The sequence below is a fragment of the Cupressus sempervirens genome, chromosome 4, assembly GCF_028749045.1.
Source record: "Cupressus sempervirens isolate cs-2001-9-10 chromosome 4, ASM2874904v1, whole genome shotgun sequence".
Classification (NCBI taxonomy): domain Eukaryota; kingdom Viridiplantae; phylum Streptophyta; class Pinopsida; order Cupressales; family Cupressaceae; genus Cupressus; species Cupressus sempervirens.
In genome coordinates, this window is record NC_143121.1 from 457,405,389 (window position 1) to 457,426,144 (window position 20,756).

Here is a 20,756-nt window from a genome sequence, read left to right on the forward strand (position 1 = left end):
AGCCTGAAGGTTTTCTTTTTTAAATTGACAAGGACATGGTATGCAGATTCAAGAAAGCATTGAATGCCTTAAAACAAGCACCCAGAACCTGGTATGCAAGGTTGGACAAGCATTTGACAAAACTTGGATTTAGCAAAGGTATGGCAAACAGTAATCTATACTTGAAAGAAATAGATGATGGATTGATGATTTTGGTAATATTTGTTGATGATATCATATTTGGAGGAGATGGTAATGAAAGTGACAAGTTTACAAAAGAACTGAAGAAGGAATTTGAAATAAGCATGATAGGGGAAATGAAATACTTCCTAGGATTATGGATTGTGAGGAATAAAGAAGGAATCTTTATTTCTGAGACTAAGTATTTGAAAGATCTATTGAAAAGGTTTCGTTTGGAAACATGTAAACCAATTGGAACACATATGATAACTGGACACAAGTTATCTACAAAGGATGAGATACCGACTATTGAGCAGAAGAAGTACAAATCTATGATTGGAGGATTGTAATATCTGACTCACGCAAGGCCAAATATAGCAAATGCAGTTGAAATTGTTGCAAGATTTCAAGTTGATCCCAAAGAAGCACATTATGCAGCAGCTAAAAGGATATTTAGATATCTGAAGGGAACACCAAAGTTCGGATTGTGGTATGACAAATCTAATGATTTCACTTTATATGCTTATACTGATGTTGATTGGGCAGGCAGTATGGATGACAAAAAGAGCACCAATGGTGGATCATTTTTCTTGGAGGAAGATTGGTTTCTTGGTTAAGCAAGAAGCAGGATTGTATCTCGCAAAGTACAGCAGAGGCAAAATATGTTGCAACAGCAAACAATTGTAATCAAGTTGTTTGGATGAAGCAGATGCTAAAGGATATAAGGATAGAATTCAGTGAACCTATTGTCATACATTGTGATAACACAAGCACAATGAATATGTCTAAGAATCCAGTGTTGCATTCTAAGACTAAGCACATTTCTATCAAATATCACATGTTGAGAGAGAAAGTTGCAAAAAAGAAAATCAGATTGAAGTATGTAAGCACCAAAGAGCAAATTGCAGATATTTTCACCAAGCCTCTTCCCAAAGAGACTTTTGAGTATTTGCAAGGTATGCTAAGGGTTATACCTCTACCTACATTAGAGTAGATGATGCAAGAGTTCATCAGTCTAGTGGTACAAAGCACTATTGTTTGTCTGTACTCAATGTTGATGCTTCCTATATGGGGGAGTATCTATTATGGACGAAGTCATCTAGGACTCTTAATAGATGTTGTTTTGAACAATGTCTTTGGACACTTGAACAAGTCAGAGACAGTTGTTATAGAGATTGACAAGATGCAATGATAGATGGTTGCTAAAACCTTTGACATTGATGTCAATGAGGGAGAGATTGCAGCATGAAAAACATTTTGATATAGAGCACATTGAAGTATATCAATGGCGGATAAGCGTGTGAACACAGAAGCCAGTATGATTGATGAAAAAGATTTGAAAACAAAGGATAACAGTCCTTAACAGTTGGTATTCTTGGAACTAGATATTTTTCATCTATGTTTCCATCAATGCCAAAGGGGGATTTGTTGGAAGCATGAATGTTGATGATATTCCTATGGGGGAGTATTATAGAAACATTAGATTGTTATCATGATAATATGTTACATTCATGACTGTGTTTGTCATTATGTCAACATAGCAATTTTCTATGGTATTTGACAGAAGAACAACGGTAAAGATTAAGGTGGTACAGACAGATCATTGAGTATTTTCACTAGCGAGGTTAATGGGAGATACTACTAAGTGTCTAGTATATGCAGCTAACCTCGAGTGCAAAAGATATTAAGTCTGGAAGAAGTTATGCAAGTTTTGGTGATGATTGTTCTAAGATAGAGTTTACAGAAGTGTGTTTTGGTAAACTTGTTATATCTCTTAGCAGAGTTGTTATTCTGAGAAGCAAGGTTAAAGGCATGTAGAAAACATGCTGGAGATGACATGGCTAAGCTCGCTCGTCATAATATTACACGTACAAAAAGTTATTTAAGTTACAAGGCGACAAATTAATGTTATTGCTGAGTAAAACACGTTCTTAATGAGGTCCTATAATAATTAATTGAGAAAGTGTAATAGCCGACTCAAGGGAATTGTTTTATGGACTCAGTATAAAGGAAGGACATTTTCCTATGTTAGGAACGATTGAATGAAGCAAGAAGAGCGAAAAGAGGAGAAAAGATATGAACACTGAGTAATCAAGTTGATATGCGAAGATAAGCAGAGCAGAGCGAAGTTGAAGAAAACTTCATTGCTGAGGTTTTATTTTGTGATTCGAGGTTTGATATTTGGTTCCGAGGTTTGTAACCTGGTCTACAAGGTCCATTCAATATGTTGACTTAATCTTTGATCCGTACCCTTTAGTTTACTGACTGTATATTTCTTTGCTAAATTGGAGTAGAGTTCACTGCCTGCCAATAAAGATGATCAATTCCTCTTATATGTTTCATTGATTACCAAGAAAGATGATCAATAGTTCATTATATACATATTAGGTTTTTTGACTTGCCAAAGATGAGATAAATCCCTTCTATGTTGCAAATATTTAATTTCTTAATTTTCTGAATAGACGGTGACTCTTTCCTTTCCAATGACTTGGATTCTATTTAAAGGAATAGATCTTGTCGTCATCCTTCTCGCTGACTGGACTCTAATGTCTTTCTCCGCTCTTTCTGGTGTGGTTGGTCTCTTGCATACTTGAGATTGCAGATATTTTTTCATGCTAATCTCCCCTCTAAACTATGTATTTTCAGCTGCGTATATGCATCTCACATAGTGTGATTCATCTTCCATAATTCCTCGATACATTTGCAGTTTGGCTCTGATACCATGTTAGATTATCAAGGATTGTTTTCTGGCATCTGCAAATGTAATAAGATTGCGATTGTTATTGGTGTCTTCCAAATGGAGATTTGAAGACATATGAACATGAGAGGAGACATGTCTTTGTGGTTAATCATCATTAGAGAATATATTAATAATATAAATAACCATATATATAATATAATATATATTATGTATATAATAATATATATAATATAACATATATTATAATATAATATATATATTACATATTTTATATATATATATATATATAAATGATGATTTACCATCAACAATGTATCTTATGATCGAATCAATCCGACTGAAGCTACAAACTTAATAGAAACATGCCTACAAATCAGCAACAATAACCAACTTCAATACATCCAAGCTTTAAGATTGAGGACATCTCTAAGTAAGCATACTTAATCTGTTTTAAGTTGACATCTCACATGCAACAAGAAAAGAGCATTACAAAGATGCTTGCAATGCTTTAGAATGTCTATCTAACATTAATCTATACCTATTATAGTCGTTCCAGAAAATGTAACAAAAGAAAAATGGTAATTGGTTCAAATGTTTTCCTGAAACATAGTAGGCCTACCATGGAGACATTCATATCCGGATAGAATTTATAACTACCCTTCTTTCTTGACAAATAACATACTTTTCCCACTTGACCTTCTTCATTTGATACCATAGACATAGTCTTAGCAGAGAAATTGGGATCAATACCAACCAAAAAACTAAGTTACAAACATATAATATAACATTACAAATAACATGAATCCCTTGGGTGAATACACAAGTCGCACAAAACATGTGCATCATGAAGGATGAAATCCACATCAGGTTTGCCTATAGGTACATGAGAGCATAGAAAGTCCTCAATTAATGCAAGAAGAGGCTAAATTTCAAAATATTGAGCCAACAACAGCATGGGTACAAAGTTGCATTGTAAAATATTAATTTGAGCTACATTCAAGCCATACTAAGCATTGGTAATGGCCTAGACATGGGCAAGACAGTGCATACAATACACAACTATCATCAATAACTTCCTCAACAACACAGTCCATAGGACACAAACTAATGAGTCCAGTATATGTTCGTGTTAACTATGTTTAATTCTTGTTCCATGAGACAATTCCTCAAACATTGTTAACCTCTTTGACTAATTCTTAAAGCATAAAGCACTAAATTTATGAATAAAGGTTTGGTAAATGTTTTAATGTTTAAAAGTTTATTTCTCAAATATGATTTCATATTATAATAATTGTGGTAATTATTGTTAGAGAATATAGAAGCAAAAATGCATGATATTGCTAATATTTATCTTCATTCTTCTTGATATAGGGTCAAACCGGTAACATAGCATGAACAATATGAATGCTATGAATGTTCTAGCTCTCCTTCCTCATATGCCCCATCTCATGCTACTAGACCTAGTTGCAATGATGCTTGTTAGTGATCATAGCGCGAGGGTTGATCAACTTGAGCGGGATTCATTCACTTCTAGTGGGAAGATTGTATTCTATGATGAGCCATTGCTAGAGGTTGGAGTTATCATGACTATACATTGAGGAATACTCATCACTTTTTGTTTAATCGACACGGAGAGGATTTGATGAGACACAAGTGTGGGTTGACTCAAAAATTGTATCATCCATTGTTGAATGAAGATCTGTCATCTTCAAAAGATGGTAATAGAGGCTGCAAGTATTTGAATCAGGTGATGATAGGAGATCATTTACAGGGGCATCACTGAGTCTTCCACTATAGCGATATGTATCCGAGAGGGTTGGTTACTTCTATGTCACAGGGGTCATGTTAAATATAGGTTTACAGGGTGGTTATGTTGCTAGTTGCTACTAGCTAGGTTATTTGTAGAGTCAACACGTCTATGGGGGTCTTGCAGTGGTTGGATGTAGTTGTGAGATCACAGATTCCTTCAGAGGTTTGTATCCCCTTATGGTCGATGGAGTGAGCACAATTTGTTTTGGGACCAAGTATTGAGAGAGATAGCAATATAGCTTGGTTGGGTTATATTGATGGGCTTCACGAATCCTGGCATGGTGAAGATGAGGTCAAAGTCGTGCGACAGGAGTCTGATGATCTTCTTGGATATGTTTTGATTTTGATGGATTCCTCATGTACATGAAATTTAGATAGTTGGTGTAGTGTATGTCCTTACACAGTTGAGAGAGGCAAGACATAATGGCTTTCCTAGTCGCTCTATTTTGAGATGTTCACTCTTGCGACACCTACTATTACTCCACGATTTCCAGCATGGTGGTATGGTTTATGAGGTGGTCTGGCAGATATTATCTTCATAGGAACAGGTGTTACAGGAGTTAGTGGATGATATAAGGGACATCACACAAGTATGCACTTGGGATCCAAGTGGGACATTTACAGGGATGGTTACTATTATCACCAGAATTTGCAGCCTCAAAATAAGCACCTAAATACTTAGAAATTCTGGTGAAACATTGGAACAATCACGAGTTTGTGGGTAAACTATGCAGGTGACTAAACCTCCGAATTCTAGGCCGGTTCCTGTATGATGTTATGATATTCCACCTATACTATGAATTTATGAGGAAAAGGGGAGAAAGTATGAAAATGAAAACTATTTAAAGCAGAAAGGTGATACACCAAAGACAATAACGAAGGATTTGATGTTTAACAACACAATGATGTGACATACAATTGAAAATACAACTTTGATGAAAATCTCTGCATAAAAGTGTTTCAGAAAAGGGCTTTAATGAATAATATCAAAAAGATATAGACCATAATCAATATAATTTCATCAAAATGCACAACTTATGACCTATACATAGAGGTTTTACTGACACATATAAGTGCGAAAATGAGACATAAACTTTAGAGGTTCTTGATAGAACACAGAAAATTAACATCAAATCACCAGTATTGCACACAGAAATGAGTCCCAAAGTAGATCCAGCTAACTGTATTATGCTTTCAGAGGTCAAAAATCAACTTCAGAGGTCAAAAATCATCAACTTCAGAGATACAACTCAGAAAAATGAGTATACAAAGGATAGTAAAATGTCACAATAGTCTATTCCCCTTTCAAAACTGCATCCATCCTCCCCCCTTTGGTATTACAGTTTCAAAAAACTAAATACCAAACTCCTGGTCGAAATCAGGAAACCAGGCTATAATAAGGGAGTCAAAACTTATCAAAAAGATGACTCACTGCTTAACAACTGTACTAAGTCATAACAAAACCTATGACTCACCTTTAACTGCCCTCAAAAGACTCAAAACGTCAACACATGGCCTCAAAATGCTAGGACGAGGTCAAAATTCGACCCACAGTCCTGGAATGACTCAAAAAGCCTTAATTTTGACCTTATATGATGTTACTAAGTCTTTGAAAATATAACCTCTAAGACTTAGTCTAAGAAACACATGTCACATTGACTTGTTAATCATAAGACTAACTCAAATTCCCCCTTTCTCTCTTAAATCCAAAAATGGATTTATTTGAACTAAATTTGCTCAACTTAATAACAATCAGTTGATTTATAATATTATCACTTGATTGTTATTAATTACATTCTTATTTTGCAAATCTAAATTAAATTCTACTCATTTATAAAAGTAAAATAATATAATAATATATTACTTAGCTAAAGTAATAGATTACTATACTATTTAATTTGAAATAAAACAAATGAGCTTATTTAACTTGAAGCATCAAAAGATGATGCCGATACATCTGTCCTGTCCGATTTGAAAGGGAAATGCAAAATGTTTGAATGTAAATGTCTTAACCTAAAGCAAAGCAATATCTTTTCATTTTACATTCGAAAGCTCTAGAGAGAGCTTGGCAGCTGATAAGAGGGTTTTGAAACCCTAGGAAAACGCCATCAAATCTGTTTCTTTGGCCGCCATTGCTCGGTTCGGCTCGCTGCTATGGCATTTGGAAAACATTTGCTGTTTGAGGCCACCATTTTCGAAGTCATCCTCAGTGATTTTTCTGCCGTTTGATCATTTCAAGCCGTTTTGGAGGTAACCTTTCATTCTAATTTAGCACGTTTTGCTGTATGAGAGAAGCATTTGCTTTGTTTTGCTTGCTTTTTTGTGCTAAACTGGAAGCACGACTTTTTTCAGTGCATGAGTATTTTTTTTGGAGTCATCATGATCTTTTATGGCTTACCTGCTGGAGGTAACGTTTTCCATCTTTTTGATATTTCCAATCATTTTGGAAAAACGCCATGTATTTTGTTATAAGATCTCGCTGTTTGGCGTTTGCTAAGCATACATTAAAAAAAAATGCCGTGTCAAATGCGTTTTTATACTGATATACTTTACCACCATTCTTTTATTGGTGCTGGAAGCACGATTTCTAGGCATATTTCATCTTAATGCCGCCATGCTCGACCATATACTTGCAAGTATCTCTTGGGTTTTCTGAGTGTACATCAATATAAAAAACTGGGTGTTTTTCATTGCTTGTTGAGTTGCTGTGATGAAACGTTTACTGGAATTTTTTACACAGAACTGTAGTTCTCGATTTCACCACTCTCATGATGGTTTCTTGCTGTTGTAAATTTGTTTTATGATATTAACCCACTGGCTGTAGGGCAGGCCGAGGGTTTTCAAAAAATGTATAACCTGTTGTCCAGTTCTATGCAATGAGCTCACCTTTCTACTTTTCTCTTTTACATCTTGTAAACAGGAACTACTGTTGTTTCAAATGTAAAAGCCATTCACTTCTACTCTACCACTCACATGAGGGTTTCTTTGGCATTTTATGGATGTAGAACATTATATATCTGTTGAATCCTTCAGTGAAAATGTGCAGCAGTCTTATATTGCCCATAATATTGATTTCATTTAAGGTAAAAATCTGTAGCAGGAGCCTTTGCTTCTCAAAGACAAAAACTAATGGTATTATTGTCCCATATTCAGGAATTGGAACATTATATGCCATTGCTGAAGATAATGTTACTGTTGTTTTACCTTCCTTCTTTCTCTAATTTCCATATCTGTTGAGCCTTTGTCTGCATCTCAGAAAAAAGAAAAAAAAATTGATGTCATGAATATCATTATGAATCTGCATATCAGTTATGAATCTGTTCATTGGACATGAATGTGTTTGCTGAAACTTTTCATACAAAACTGTAGCTGCTCCTTCTCTTTGAATTTTAAAAAAAATTCACCTTCACCTGATTCATCAGTTTCATATGCTTTGAATAAAACAGACGCCATGTACCGTGGTTTAGTTGTATCACATTTACCAAATTCTGCTATAGGATTGCTCAAATCTCTCTGAAGTTTCGCATGTTCCTCTTGTTAAATGTTGCTTCTTTCATGTTGAAGACATAATGCTTGCTTGCTTCTTTTTACGAAATTGACTTGCATAACATGCTGATTTCATCTTTCGGATCTCTTACTTCTCCATATTATGATTTTTCAATTCATATGTGCTTTTAAACTGTTACTTTCTAAAAGACATTAGATCAGCACCAAGAAACAAACCCTTCTATTTTTCTGTTTAATGCATTTTGTGATACACCTAATATTGATTCTGTAGATATACTTGCATTTGGATATCTTCCATTCTGGGCAATAGGATTCATCATCATAGATTTCTGCCTGGTTAGGGGTTCAGAAGCATTGTTCTCCCTACTATACTCCTTGGTGCTCTATTTTAGCAACTCGCTCTTTTCTTTTATCTTGATATTTGGAATAGTATCTCATGAGGTTCGAGCACGGGCTCGTGACACTCACAAACTACTTTTCTGTGATTTGCATCTAGACACTTAGAATACACTTGTTATTTTTTGTATGTATTCAAAAATAAGAGGAATATGACATGTGCAAGAATGTAGCTATAGATAACTAGTCATTGCTTAGATCATAAAGATCTAACCCCACCTCTTTCTCTTGCAGGGGAACGAAGAACCAGGAGCTTACCAGATCGACAGCTAGACCATGGGCGACAATGCAATGACAAAGCACCTAACCGGTCAAAGTGTGAAAGGCAATGACTGGTTATCTCTGACTTTCTCCCATATGTTTTATTTTTCTTGTTCTTAGTATGTATGAAAGATAGCAATTGTATTCACGACTTGTGTGAAATACTTTGCCTTCAGCATTTCATTATTTTGTAAAATATCAATTGTATATTCAAGAAATGAATGATACAAGGACATTTATATTCTTTCAAATATCAAATGAAATGTGTTTTCAGCAAAAATAAAATTTTCATGTCTGAATTTTAACATGTGTTAAAATTAACAGTTACGAATCAAGGAGTAGGGAGTAATGATTTGTTGCATTCCATTCTCAATGATTGGTATATTGTTGAGCTCCCTCCACCTCGTGATATTATAGAAATGTGCAGTTATAGCTCGAGTGAGGTACTCAATTGGGTAGCGAGCATTTCTTTTTATGATAGCAAGGCATAGTAGGTTGTCCCGATTGAGTATACACATAAGATGTTTTGGATGTCGAATATCCCATTGATTAATGCTTGGGTTCATGTTGAGTTGTTTTAAGAGTCAAGGGTTAGAGATGTTTACACCAATGTAGCGCAGCAATTGGACAGAGTATCAACGTTGAGGCTGATTTGGGATCCATGCATTCGGTTCCAACTTATAGATGCAGATTACTTGGGTTCAAGCAAACTTTGGGAAGAGAGGACTGTCATGTCCCCTTTCCTAGCCAATTAGTTTTGTTCCGCCATTAGTCTATTTGGCCTTGGTCCCAAGGGAAAACTAGGTTTTCTATATGAACTCAACAATTTTTGGCCTGGGCGATTTCAATTGCCTAATCAAAGTTGCTTCAACGAGATTTCCAGAACTTACTATTATTAGTAACTTTGCAGGCTCAACATTTTTGGCATTGGAGGGTTGGACTAGGAGTTCCCTACCAAGACCTTTTTGACAAGCTATCACACATGCAGATGTGAGTTCGTCTGATTAGAGATTTTAATGCCTAAAGATTTAACGGATTTATTATTATGTGACTTAATAACTTAAGTTTATATTGTTGATGTCACTTTATTATGTATGGGCACTTTATTTCCTTAAGTGGGGGAAATGTATTATTTTTAAAAGGGAAATAAAGAAACAGAAATGGGAATGCGAAGAGTCACCTGTTTGTTCTTAAAAGGGAAGATGGAGCTCATTTCCAGCATACTCGGGTTTGTGATTTGGATTTCACTTTTTTCTCTTCGAGAGTTATTCTCAAAAGCTTCATCTTTCAGTAGGTGAGAGGATGGAAACCCTCAAGCTTGGGTAGTGGATGAAAACCCATTCTCGGTTGGAGACATCGGATAGGTCTTTCACATTGTATTCCAGGTTCATCTTTTCTATTATCGAATCTTGATGTAGTTTCTGTATTTAGGTTTGGATTTCTTTCTTATTTTATTTAAGAACTTTAATGAGATATATGTATTTTCTAGTGGAGATAAAATGCAATAATATTTTGGGACTGCTTTATCTGCTTGTTTATTGGAGTTTTGCTGGAAAAATCTGAAAATCATTATTGCATGAAGTTATTTGTTTAAAAATTTTGAGTTTGCATTAAGGGTTTTGAACAAAATATCTTGTTAGGGATATTACAAAAGGCATCATGTTGACTAAATTATGAAGATGGTTAAAATGGTTGTACAAGACGGGTAACAGTTTTGGGCATAGATATGTCAATGCTTATAAGTTTCTACAATATATAGAAATGGTTCTCTATATTTTGTCTCTAAAGGCCTCATAGTTAGAAAGACATGACTAATATTTCTCCTATCTATAAACATTGTCTTTGCTATGGTTTGCAAAGATAGAATGCTGAGCTATTATTGCAGATTTGATTAAAGTTATAGAGTTTAGTTGAGATAATGTGATTTGTATAGTGATAGAATAACCCTCTGAATAAAGAATATTTCCTTTGATTTATGGGTGGACTAGGTGCTCCTTGGGTTGGTGCCCTAAATGTAAACAGTCAAGATTTTATTTGTGGGGTCTTTGTTAATGGAGTGGGTGCCCAAGTATGAGTTGGTGCTCATGTTGTCAATGAGGCTTAATCTCTCAAATGAGACAATTAAGGGTAATGGAAAACTAGGCATGAGGCCCTTAGGCAGCCATACCCGGAGTGCTATGAACCCTTTAAAGTTATCACTAGGCTAATGCCAATGCTAGCGCATACAAACCTATAAGACTTCTCATAAGAAGATAATACACTCTCTTGTTACCTTGTGCATGCACCAGATGATATATCAATTTGTGTATCCCTTTCATTGAATCAACTTAACCATGTATACCCATATGAAGGAAGGAAGACATACAATCATGAATTTCTAACAAGTTATCTATTCAAGTGTGTATAAGATTAGACATTAGTTCCATTAATGGATCATGGAAGCATACTGAAAAATTGCACTACTACTGCATTACTAAAAACAAAAGATAATTATGATGAAATTTGATTGGTCTTTCTCAGTCTAAACTGGTGCCTACTCTAAGGGCTATCTAACTGCATCACAACCTGCAAGAGAGATGAAACATGCCCACAAATCAGCAACAGAAACCAACTTCAATGCACCCCAGCTTTAAGATTGAGGACATCTCTAAGTAAGCATACTTAACAATCTTTTTTAAGTCGACACCCCACATGCAACAAGAAAAGAGCATTACAAAGATGCTTGCAATGTTTTAGAATGTCTATCTAACATTAATCTATACCTATTATAGTCATTCCAGAAATGGTAACAAATGAAAAACGGTAATTGGTTCAATTTTCATAGGCCTGCCATGGAGACATTCATATACAGATAGAACTTTACATAACCACCCTTACCTTTCTTTACAAATAACATACTTTCAACACTTGACCTTCTTCATTTGATACCATGGACAATCTCGGCAAAGAAGTTGGGATCGAGACCATCCCAAAAACTAAGTTTTAGATTACGGTAAAAAAAGGTTTTGAAGGGGCCCCGAAACCCTTTAACAAAAATAGAAAAGGTAAAGCATTAAAGTCTACCAGGTTTTACAGGGACCTGAAACCTACTTAAAAAAACAACATCAAAATCAGGTTTTACAAGGACCTGAAACCACATAAAGTATCTAATAAGAGTACCCAGGTTTTACAAGGACCTGGAACCTAGTTTAAAGACCAGATAAAAACCAGTAAACAGGACCAAAAACATAAACCATTAACCGCTACCAGCAAAAAAGACCAAAAGCAGGGACAAAAACCAGAAAACAAAACCCAATGAGAGCTGCTACTGTAGCTCTTTAATCATTTTGACAACCTCTTTACCAATTTCTATAGTATCTTGAATGGAATTAGTAGCCGAAACACCAACAGCCTCCTAAGCCCACTTCCTAGAACTCTAGCTGGTTCTCTTGCTTGGACCCCCTGGTGATATAATCTCTTCATTTGTGCATTTTCCAAGACTAGCAACAACAACGCAAATACTGGAAGTCACCTGTTCCATTTTATTACCACTTTCCTTAATAAGCATTCAGAGGTTTTGTTCATAATCCTTGAGTATGTTTGGGATGTTTCCCACCTGCACTTCCAACTGGCTAATTTTGGCACAGTCAATATCCTAGTTTTGTTGCACAATATCCATTTTCTTTTTCAGACCCATTATTTCATTATATATCCATAAATCAACTTGAAGTATGGAATCGGCTTTGAGCTTAGCAGAATGCAAAAAGGAAAGCATAGTATCCCTCTACGGAGAATCATTCTTGTCCTATTACACAACCTCTTTGGTGGGTGAAGCAGTCTTATCTGTCTGTTCCTCCTCCCTTATAGCATCAAGGTCCTCATTCTTGTTTTGTTCCACAACCTCTCTGGTAGGTGAAGCAATCTTAACAGTCTGTTCCTCCTCCCTCATAGCAACAAGGTCATCTTTAGCCTTTTCCATCTCTTCTTCACCAGCATCAGTATCACTCTGATTACCCTCATCACCAATATTACCCTGTTCTATGTTTTCTTCAATGTTTTCTTCCTCATCCTCTTTCCCACTTTTTCCTTTCTCTCCAAGTAACCTTCCAGGTTGGAACTAAAGTCTCCAACATCCGTGTTTTCCTCTTCCTCTGGAATATCATCCTCTTTCCTTTCAGAGTTCTCAGACTCAGTGTCCTCTTCCACCTTGTGCTTTTGAGAATGCGAGGTTTTTTGTCTGAGAATCCTCTTTTTACCCTTAACATTCTCTTCATTCTTACTCTTTTTAGAGTGAGAATCAGTAATAGAACCCTTATTTTTATCTAATGAAGGAGTGGAAACAATGGACTTGTTTTTACAGTAACCCTCAATAAGGAGAATCAACCCTTCATGTAAAATAGGACGCGACTCCTTCCTATGAGCTTGCAAAACTTTGAAGCAAAGAGAACCGCAAATAGAAAGGAAAAGAAAGTCTATCCTTATGTCTAAAATGATTGAGGAAGACAAAATGAAATTTATGTACTCTTTTATTTCTACCATCTAGAATGAAATACTCACGGGTACAGGAGAGCACATCCCGCCAAATTTCCTTTATCTGCTCCAAATAGAAAGGAAAAGAAAGTCTATCCTTATGTCTAAAATGATTGAGGAAGACAAAATGAAATTTATGTACTCTTTTATTTCTACCATCTAGAATGAAATACTCACGGGTACAGGAGAGCACATCCCGCCAAATTTTTTCTAGATTTTTCTCCTCGGCATCCACCTTAGGAAATTTTTTGAAAGCAGCATATGAAATGCTAATTTGTTTACTAAACTTAATGCATTCCGTGGGCAAACCCGTGATCTCAGCTATGAAGTCCTCCGTCAATTTCAAAGTAACACCATGTAAAGAGACCCTATCCTCAGCCCAATTTTTAAAAAAGGCCGTGGTGACATGCGGTTTGAACCCGTGAAGACGTTCCAAATAACTGGTCACCTTTGCCTTCTGCAAAATCTTCCAAACATCCTTCCTAGCCTTCCATTCATTGCAATTTTTGGGTTCTTGTTTACGTGGCTCACCTCCCATTTTCAGAGAATTACAAAGAATGGCTAAAACCAGAAGCAGTCGAAAGCGGAAAGCAAACAAGTTAAACAGATACCAAATTTTCATCACATCACATAAAACCCGTTTTAGAGATGATACGTGCAAAGCCTGTCTTGTAATCACATAAATGTACCTCCTCGGGGAAGGAACACTGACAACCGTAGGTCCACTACCAAAAATCATTAAATTTCTAATCTTGGCAAATCTTTCCCACCTTCGCATGAGTAGCATCACAATTAATAAGAGCTTTTAGATCAACGTGCTTGTTTAGCTCACCGATCCATGTCATTTTATATCCCATCTGGACTACATGGTTGGCAACCTAGTCAACTACCCCATTAGCCTCACAATAAGTGTGGGATATTATGACTTTTTCAAATTTATTAATAAGAGATTTAATCTCCATGACCGTTGCCTCAATCGACCAAGTAATTGAATTTTTGTTATTGAGCATGTTAATAATATTTAATGAGTCACCTTCCAACCATAGTTTAGGGTAACCCGAATCAGCTGCTAACTTCATAGTATATAGAGCAGCAGTAGCTTCAGCAATGTTGCTATTAGAATTACCTATAGGAACTGCAATGGCATCAATTATATTGCCTGCATGATCTCTTAAGACCCCTCCACATCCTGCTCTTTCGAGATTGCCCTTTGCGGCACCATCAAAGTTCCCTTTAATCCATCCATTAGGAGGAGTATTCCATTTTGTTGTCAATCTTGGTTTATCAATTTTCAAATTAGGACCTTGTGATTGCAAAGGATTGTCAATTTGAAAAGTTTGAACAATTTTCCTCTGAGATTTAAAATTTTCCTTTATTGCTGTAACAATATTTTGTCCAAGCACCCATCCTAGCAAATCTTTATTTCTAAATATTCTATTATTTCTTTCTTTCCAAATGCCCCACCAGAGATGGGAAAGAGTTATTTTCCATAGAAGTTCAACATCAGGATCCCTAGAAGGACACTTCCAACTTTTAAAACAAAGTTTAACATTGTTTTGATGAACCCAAGTTATATTCCAGTAATTAAGAATCTTGGTCCATACTTGTTGACTGTAAGAACAGTTCAAGAACAAATGGTCTCTATCTTCAAGTCCATTTTTATATAAGGTACATCTATTTACCACATTAATACCTCTTTTTTGCAGATTATCCTGGGTGAGGATTTTATTTTGAAGCATAATCCAATAGAAAATGTTTATTTTAGGTATGAGACCCTTAATCCATGCTTGAGACCAAAAAGGATGATTACCCTTCTCCCTAAAAGTAAAGAGAGTAGAAACTTTAAATTGGCCACTAGGATCAGCATTCCATATCATCTGATCCTCATAAGTAGGATATAGAGAAAAAGCATTCAAACTTAATTGTATGTTATTGAAACCTTGATCAATATCAGTCAATTTCACCCAAGAATTGTTATGCCAATAATGACTCACTAAAGTGCCATATCTTTGCTTACATATGTCAACTTGAGCAGTATCTTGAAAGTCTTCTAGCAGAGGATGATCCATTAACCAAACATCTTCCCAAAATCTCACCTTTTGCCCATTTCCAATTTTCCAGGAACAACCCTTTCCAAGAGTATTCTTTGTCCCCTAAACTGCTCCCCATATCGCAGATGGATAAAGAACATCAGGAGAAGAAAGGAAATCAGCTAAAGTATTAACATTGAAAAGGTACTTATGTTTTCATATAGTACTCCATTCTTTGTCATCATGATAAGTTCTCCATTTTTGTTTAGCCAAAAGAGCTCTATTCATACTTCTTATTGTCATGATTCCTAGTCCACCTTCTCTGATAGGCTTACAGACTTTGTCCTAAGCAATTAAAGGCAGTCTCTTTTTTTCCTCATTACCAGTCCATAAAAAATTCCTCTGAATTTTATCAATAGTATCTGCAAATTTCACTGGAATTCTAAAAAGGCTCAAAGCATAAGTTGGTATACTTTGAAGACAAGCTTTGAGAAGAGTTAATTTACCTACCTGACTTAAAAGATTTCCTTTCCAGCCCGCCAACTTCTTATTGAATTTATTTATGAGATCTTCCCAGAAGGAATCAGGGACTTTCAAACCTAAAGGTAGAACCAAATAAATTGAAAAGAAAGATCCTATAGAACACTCAAGGATATTAGCAATTTTATTCTGTCTAAGAATTGGGGTGTTGATAAAAAACACAGCACTTTTATTCCAATTAACCAATTGACCTGAGGCTGAAGAATACAAATTTAGAGCTTGCTTTAAGTCTCTAGCTTCATTGACTTCAAATTTACCCATAAAGATAGTATCATCAACAAACTGACCATGAGAACAAATGAGAGGTTGGGAAGAAGGCTGCAAAACTTTAATAACTCCTTTTTGAACCAAATCCCCTATATATCTCCCCAGACAATCAGCCATAATAACAAAAAGAATAGGGGATAAAGGGTCTCCTTGTCTCAGACCTTGGGAAGGATTGCAAAAATGAGAAAAACTTCCATTGACCAAGACAGCTATAGAAGAGGTTGAAATCAACTGATAAATAGCTCCAACAACCTTATAGTCAAAACCAATAGCATGTAAAATTTTAGATAGGAATGCCCATTCAACTCTATCATAGGCCTTAACAATGTCCACTTTCATAATAAACCCCTGATTATTAGAACAGGACAAGGAATGAATATTCTCATGGGCTAAGCTAACAAAATTAAGAATTTGTCTACCTGGGATGAAGCCATTTTGTTGATTAGCAATAATTGAAGGAATCACCAGAAGTAATCTAGAAGTAAGGACTTTGGAAATAATCTTATAGAAAGAATTACAAAGACTGATTGGTCTGGAGAATCAGCTCCAATCTTCTTGGGAATCAGACAGAGGAATGTGGAATTGATTTCCTTTAGCATTTGTTTTGCTCCATAAAATTCCTTCACAGCATCACAAACATCTTTTCCAACGAGTTTCCATGATTTTTGAAAGAAAAACATGGGAAAACCATCTGGACTAGGTGCTTTGTCTCCTCCTAGAGAACAAACAGCTTTAAAAATTTCTTCATCTTTGGGAATAGAGCTTAACAATTTATTTTGTTCCTTCGAAACCAAAGGTGTAATCACTCTAAGAAAATCAGCCTGGTGATCCAGATTAATATTGGGATCAGCAGTCATTAAAGAAGAGAAAAAGGCAACCATTTCTTCTATAATGTCCTTATCCTCAATAATCTTCAAATCCCCCTTTTTTAGATGTGAAATGTGAGTTTGAGCTCTATGCTTAAGGGTAGAGAGATGAAAGAATCTGGTATTTTTGTCTCCTTCGCTCAACCATATTAATCTTGATCTTTGTCTCCAGTAGATTTCTTCTTTAGTAATGACGTCATGATATTGGACCAACTTTTCATTTTCTTCTATAATAAGGTCAGGAGTGTATCCTTCCCTCTTAATTTTATCCTGAATTTTTTGGATATCTGTATAGCAGATTTGTTCTCAAAAATATTACCAAAACAGTTTTTGTTCCATATTTTAACTTCTTTTTTAACATTTTTGAGCTTAGAAGCTACTCTATAGAGAGCAGTACCTTCAATGTCTATATTCCACCATTCAGCCAGTTTGCTTTCAAACTGTGGATGCTGCATCCACATCTTTTCAAATCTAAAAGGAAAGTTTTTCTTGAAATTTATCTTTGCAATAGTAAAGATCAAAGGAAAGTGATCTGACCCAATTTTCTGATAGGCTTCCAACTTACAAATAAAATCTTTTGTCCAGTCAAGAGAGATAAGAGCACGGTCTAAACGAGCCTGAATACATTCATTACCAACTCTCTTATTACTCCAAGTAAACCGGATTCTGGAGATCCATATCCATTAAACCCTTCTTGTTAATGAAATCCATAAGATCCAATCTACCTTCCAATTGACTCACATTTCCTCCCTTTTTCTCATGGCCATAGAGAGGAACATTAAAATCTCCCATAATGATCCATCGACCAAAATAATCCTTACTTTTTATATTAGAAAGAGTATCCCAGACCTTTTTCCTAAGGTTCTTATTGTTGGGAGCATATATATTGACAATATACCAATCTTCCTTATGATCAATGCTAGTAATTTTGGCTACCATTAGATATTTACTAGCATTCAAAATAGTTCCTGAGTAACAATTTTTCTTCCATAATATCAGAGTTTCCCCTGAAGCACCTTCTGAACTACTAGCATTTATTGAGTAATTTTTAAAGGATTTAATCTATTCAACTTTCTCTTTATCCATCTTTGTTTCTTGCAACAAAATAAAATCTGGCTTCTGCTTTCTAACAAAATTCCTGACAACATCAAGTTTATGGATGCTATTCAACCCCCTAATATTCCAAGTTATAATTTTCATTAGTGTTTTTTAGGGGTAAATTCCAGAATAGTTGCTTGTCTTCCATCAGCAATATTCTGCATACTCTCTAATTCTCTGGTTTTCCTAGAGGATCTTCTTCCAGGTTTATCTAGAATACCAACATTTGGTTTCACCTTAGTTCGTTGATCCACTCTACTTCCAGATTTTTCCGGGGTACGATCATTTGGTTTCACCTTAACTTGCTGATCCACTTTACTACTTCTTGTCTCTACCCCCTTAGAAACTGTATTGATCTTTTTTTCAGCCTTTTTCCTTTGATTTGGTTTATGCTTTGAGTCTTTTCCTTCCTTCTTTGAAACTTCTAGGTCAAGATCATTCCTAAAACTCAGTAATATCTCTCACCTCTAAGAGAACTCCGCAGTCAGCCAGGATTTCCCCTTCCTCAAGAATCTCCTCATCTAGATCTCCCCATCAATCTTCCATTCTTTGATAAATAACAATTTGTTTTGTTGAATCTGCCAAGTCTTCTATATTTTGTTCTGGCCTCACAGGTTGAAACATAGATCCATTGTCATCTTTTTCAATATTCTCTTTCTCAGGTTCTAGCACAGGTCTATTCCCCACAAATCTATTCCTTTCCTTTTGAATATTCTCAAAATCTTTATTAGTCGCTTCATTTTGAGCTATCTCCTCCTTCTCTTTCAAGTCAGAAACTTTAGGTTTCCACACTTTCTTCTGAACTTTAACTTTCTTCACTTCCTTTTAAGTACTTGAATGATTCTTACTTTTATTGGGACAATTTTTAACCAAATGACCCTTTTTTTTACAAGCATAGCAGGAATTTGAAAGATCTTCAAAAATAATTTCCTGTGTTTTCTTTCCAAGCTTAGAAATTAATTCCACCTTTTCTGGAAGATGATTCAAATCTGCCACCTTAACATAAAATCTGGCACTATGAAGTTTGGTTCTAGCAGCCGTTGCATTATCCAAAGCCACCAGTTCTCCAAATGAACTAGCAATACCTTTAAAACTATCTTCGTGCCAAAATTCTAAAGGGAGGCCAGGGAGTCTAGCCCAAATCGGAGTGGTTAAGAAAAAAGTGTCTGATAAATCCATATTTGGCTCCCATTTTTTAATAGTGAGAGAACTTTTTCCAAATGACCACGAGCCTCCACAGAGAACCATATTCAAATCTTTCTTACAATTGAAAATAAACGAGAAAAAGCCATTCGACATGGGTACTATATCCACATCCCCTCGAATAACCCATTTCCGTTTGACCATTTTCCTCAGAGAATCTAAATCTGGTCTAGCCCCTAAGAATTTACCCACTAGGGTGAAATCCATGGAAGACACAGAAAAATCAACTAAAGGATCCGGGATAAAGATTTGAAACTCACCTTTCTCCCAGCAAGATTTAGCAGTCACCGGCGGAAAGGATGATTTACCATTAGGTTTTTTGCCAAAAAGGGAAGACCAAGTCCTTTGCTCTGAAAACCCTACCTTTGGCCCTTCAAAAAACTTTTCCTTATTGGTCTCGACAATAACCAAAGGGGTTTTATCCTTCTCGGAAAACTGCCCCGGCGCGTGAGATGCAAAAGGGAAATCCAAGAGAGGGTCTCGGACCCCACAACTTGTGCCTGTTTCACACATAGACTTTATATTGTCCACATTGGCCATAAAGATACTTTTTGTCCCATCATCCTTTGGCGAATTCTTCTCAATACCCCCTACAGTTCCTCCAGGATTTGTACCTCCTACCAAATTCTCCCCAACTAGTTTCCCGCCTTCCTGCAAACCAGCTAATTCAAAAACAGTGAGAGCGCCCATCCTCCCTATCCTATCAAAGAGTTTATCCCAAAAACTAAGTTATAAACATGTAATATAACATTTCAAATAACATGAATCCCTTGGGTGAATACTCAAGTTGCACATCATTTTACACCTACACAAACATAGTTCACTTATATGCATCATGAATATATGTGCTGAAGGTTGAAATCCACATCGGGTCTGCCTATAGGTACATGAGAGCATAGAAAGTCCTCAATAAAAAGAAAGCAGCTAAATTTCAAAATATTGAGCCAACAACGGCATGGGGTACAAAGTTGCATTGTAAAATATTAATTTGAGCTGCATCCAAGCCATACTAAGCATTGGTCATGGCCTAGACATGAGCAAGACAGTGCATACAGCACACAACTATCATCAATAACTTCCTCAACAATAGGACAAAAACTAAGGAATCCAGTATGTGTTCTTGTTAACTATGTTTATTTCTTGTTCCATGAGACAGTTCCTCAAACATTGTTAAACTCTTTGACTAATGCTTAAAGCATAAAGCACTAAATTTATGAATGAAGGTTTGGTAAATGTTTACATGTTAAAAAGTTTATTTCTCAAATATGATATCATATTATGATAATTGTGGTAATTATTGTTAGAGAATATAGAAGCAAAAATGCATGCTATTGCTAATATTTATCTTCATTCTTCTTATTATATAGGGTCGGACCGTTAACATAGCATGAACAATATGAATGCTATGAG

General features: G+C 35.7%; 1 protein-coding gene across 3 annotated transcripts in view; it reads right to left on the minus strand.

Moving 5' to 3' along the window:
- Positions 1-20,756, minus strand: part of LOC149561952 (uncharacterized) — a 172,019-nt gene that overhangs the window by 134,142 nt on the left and 17,121 nt on the right. The window lies entirely within an intron of this gene.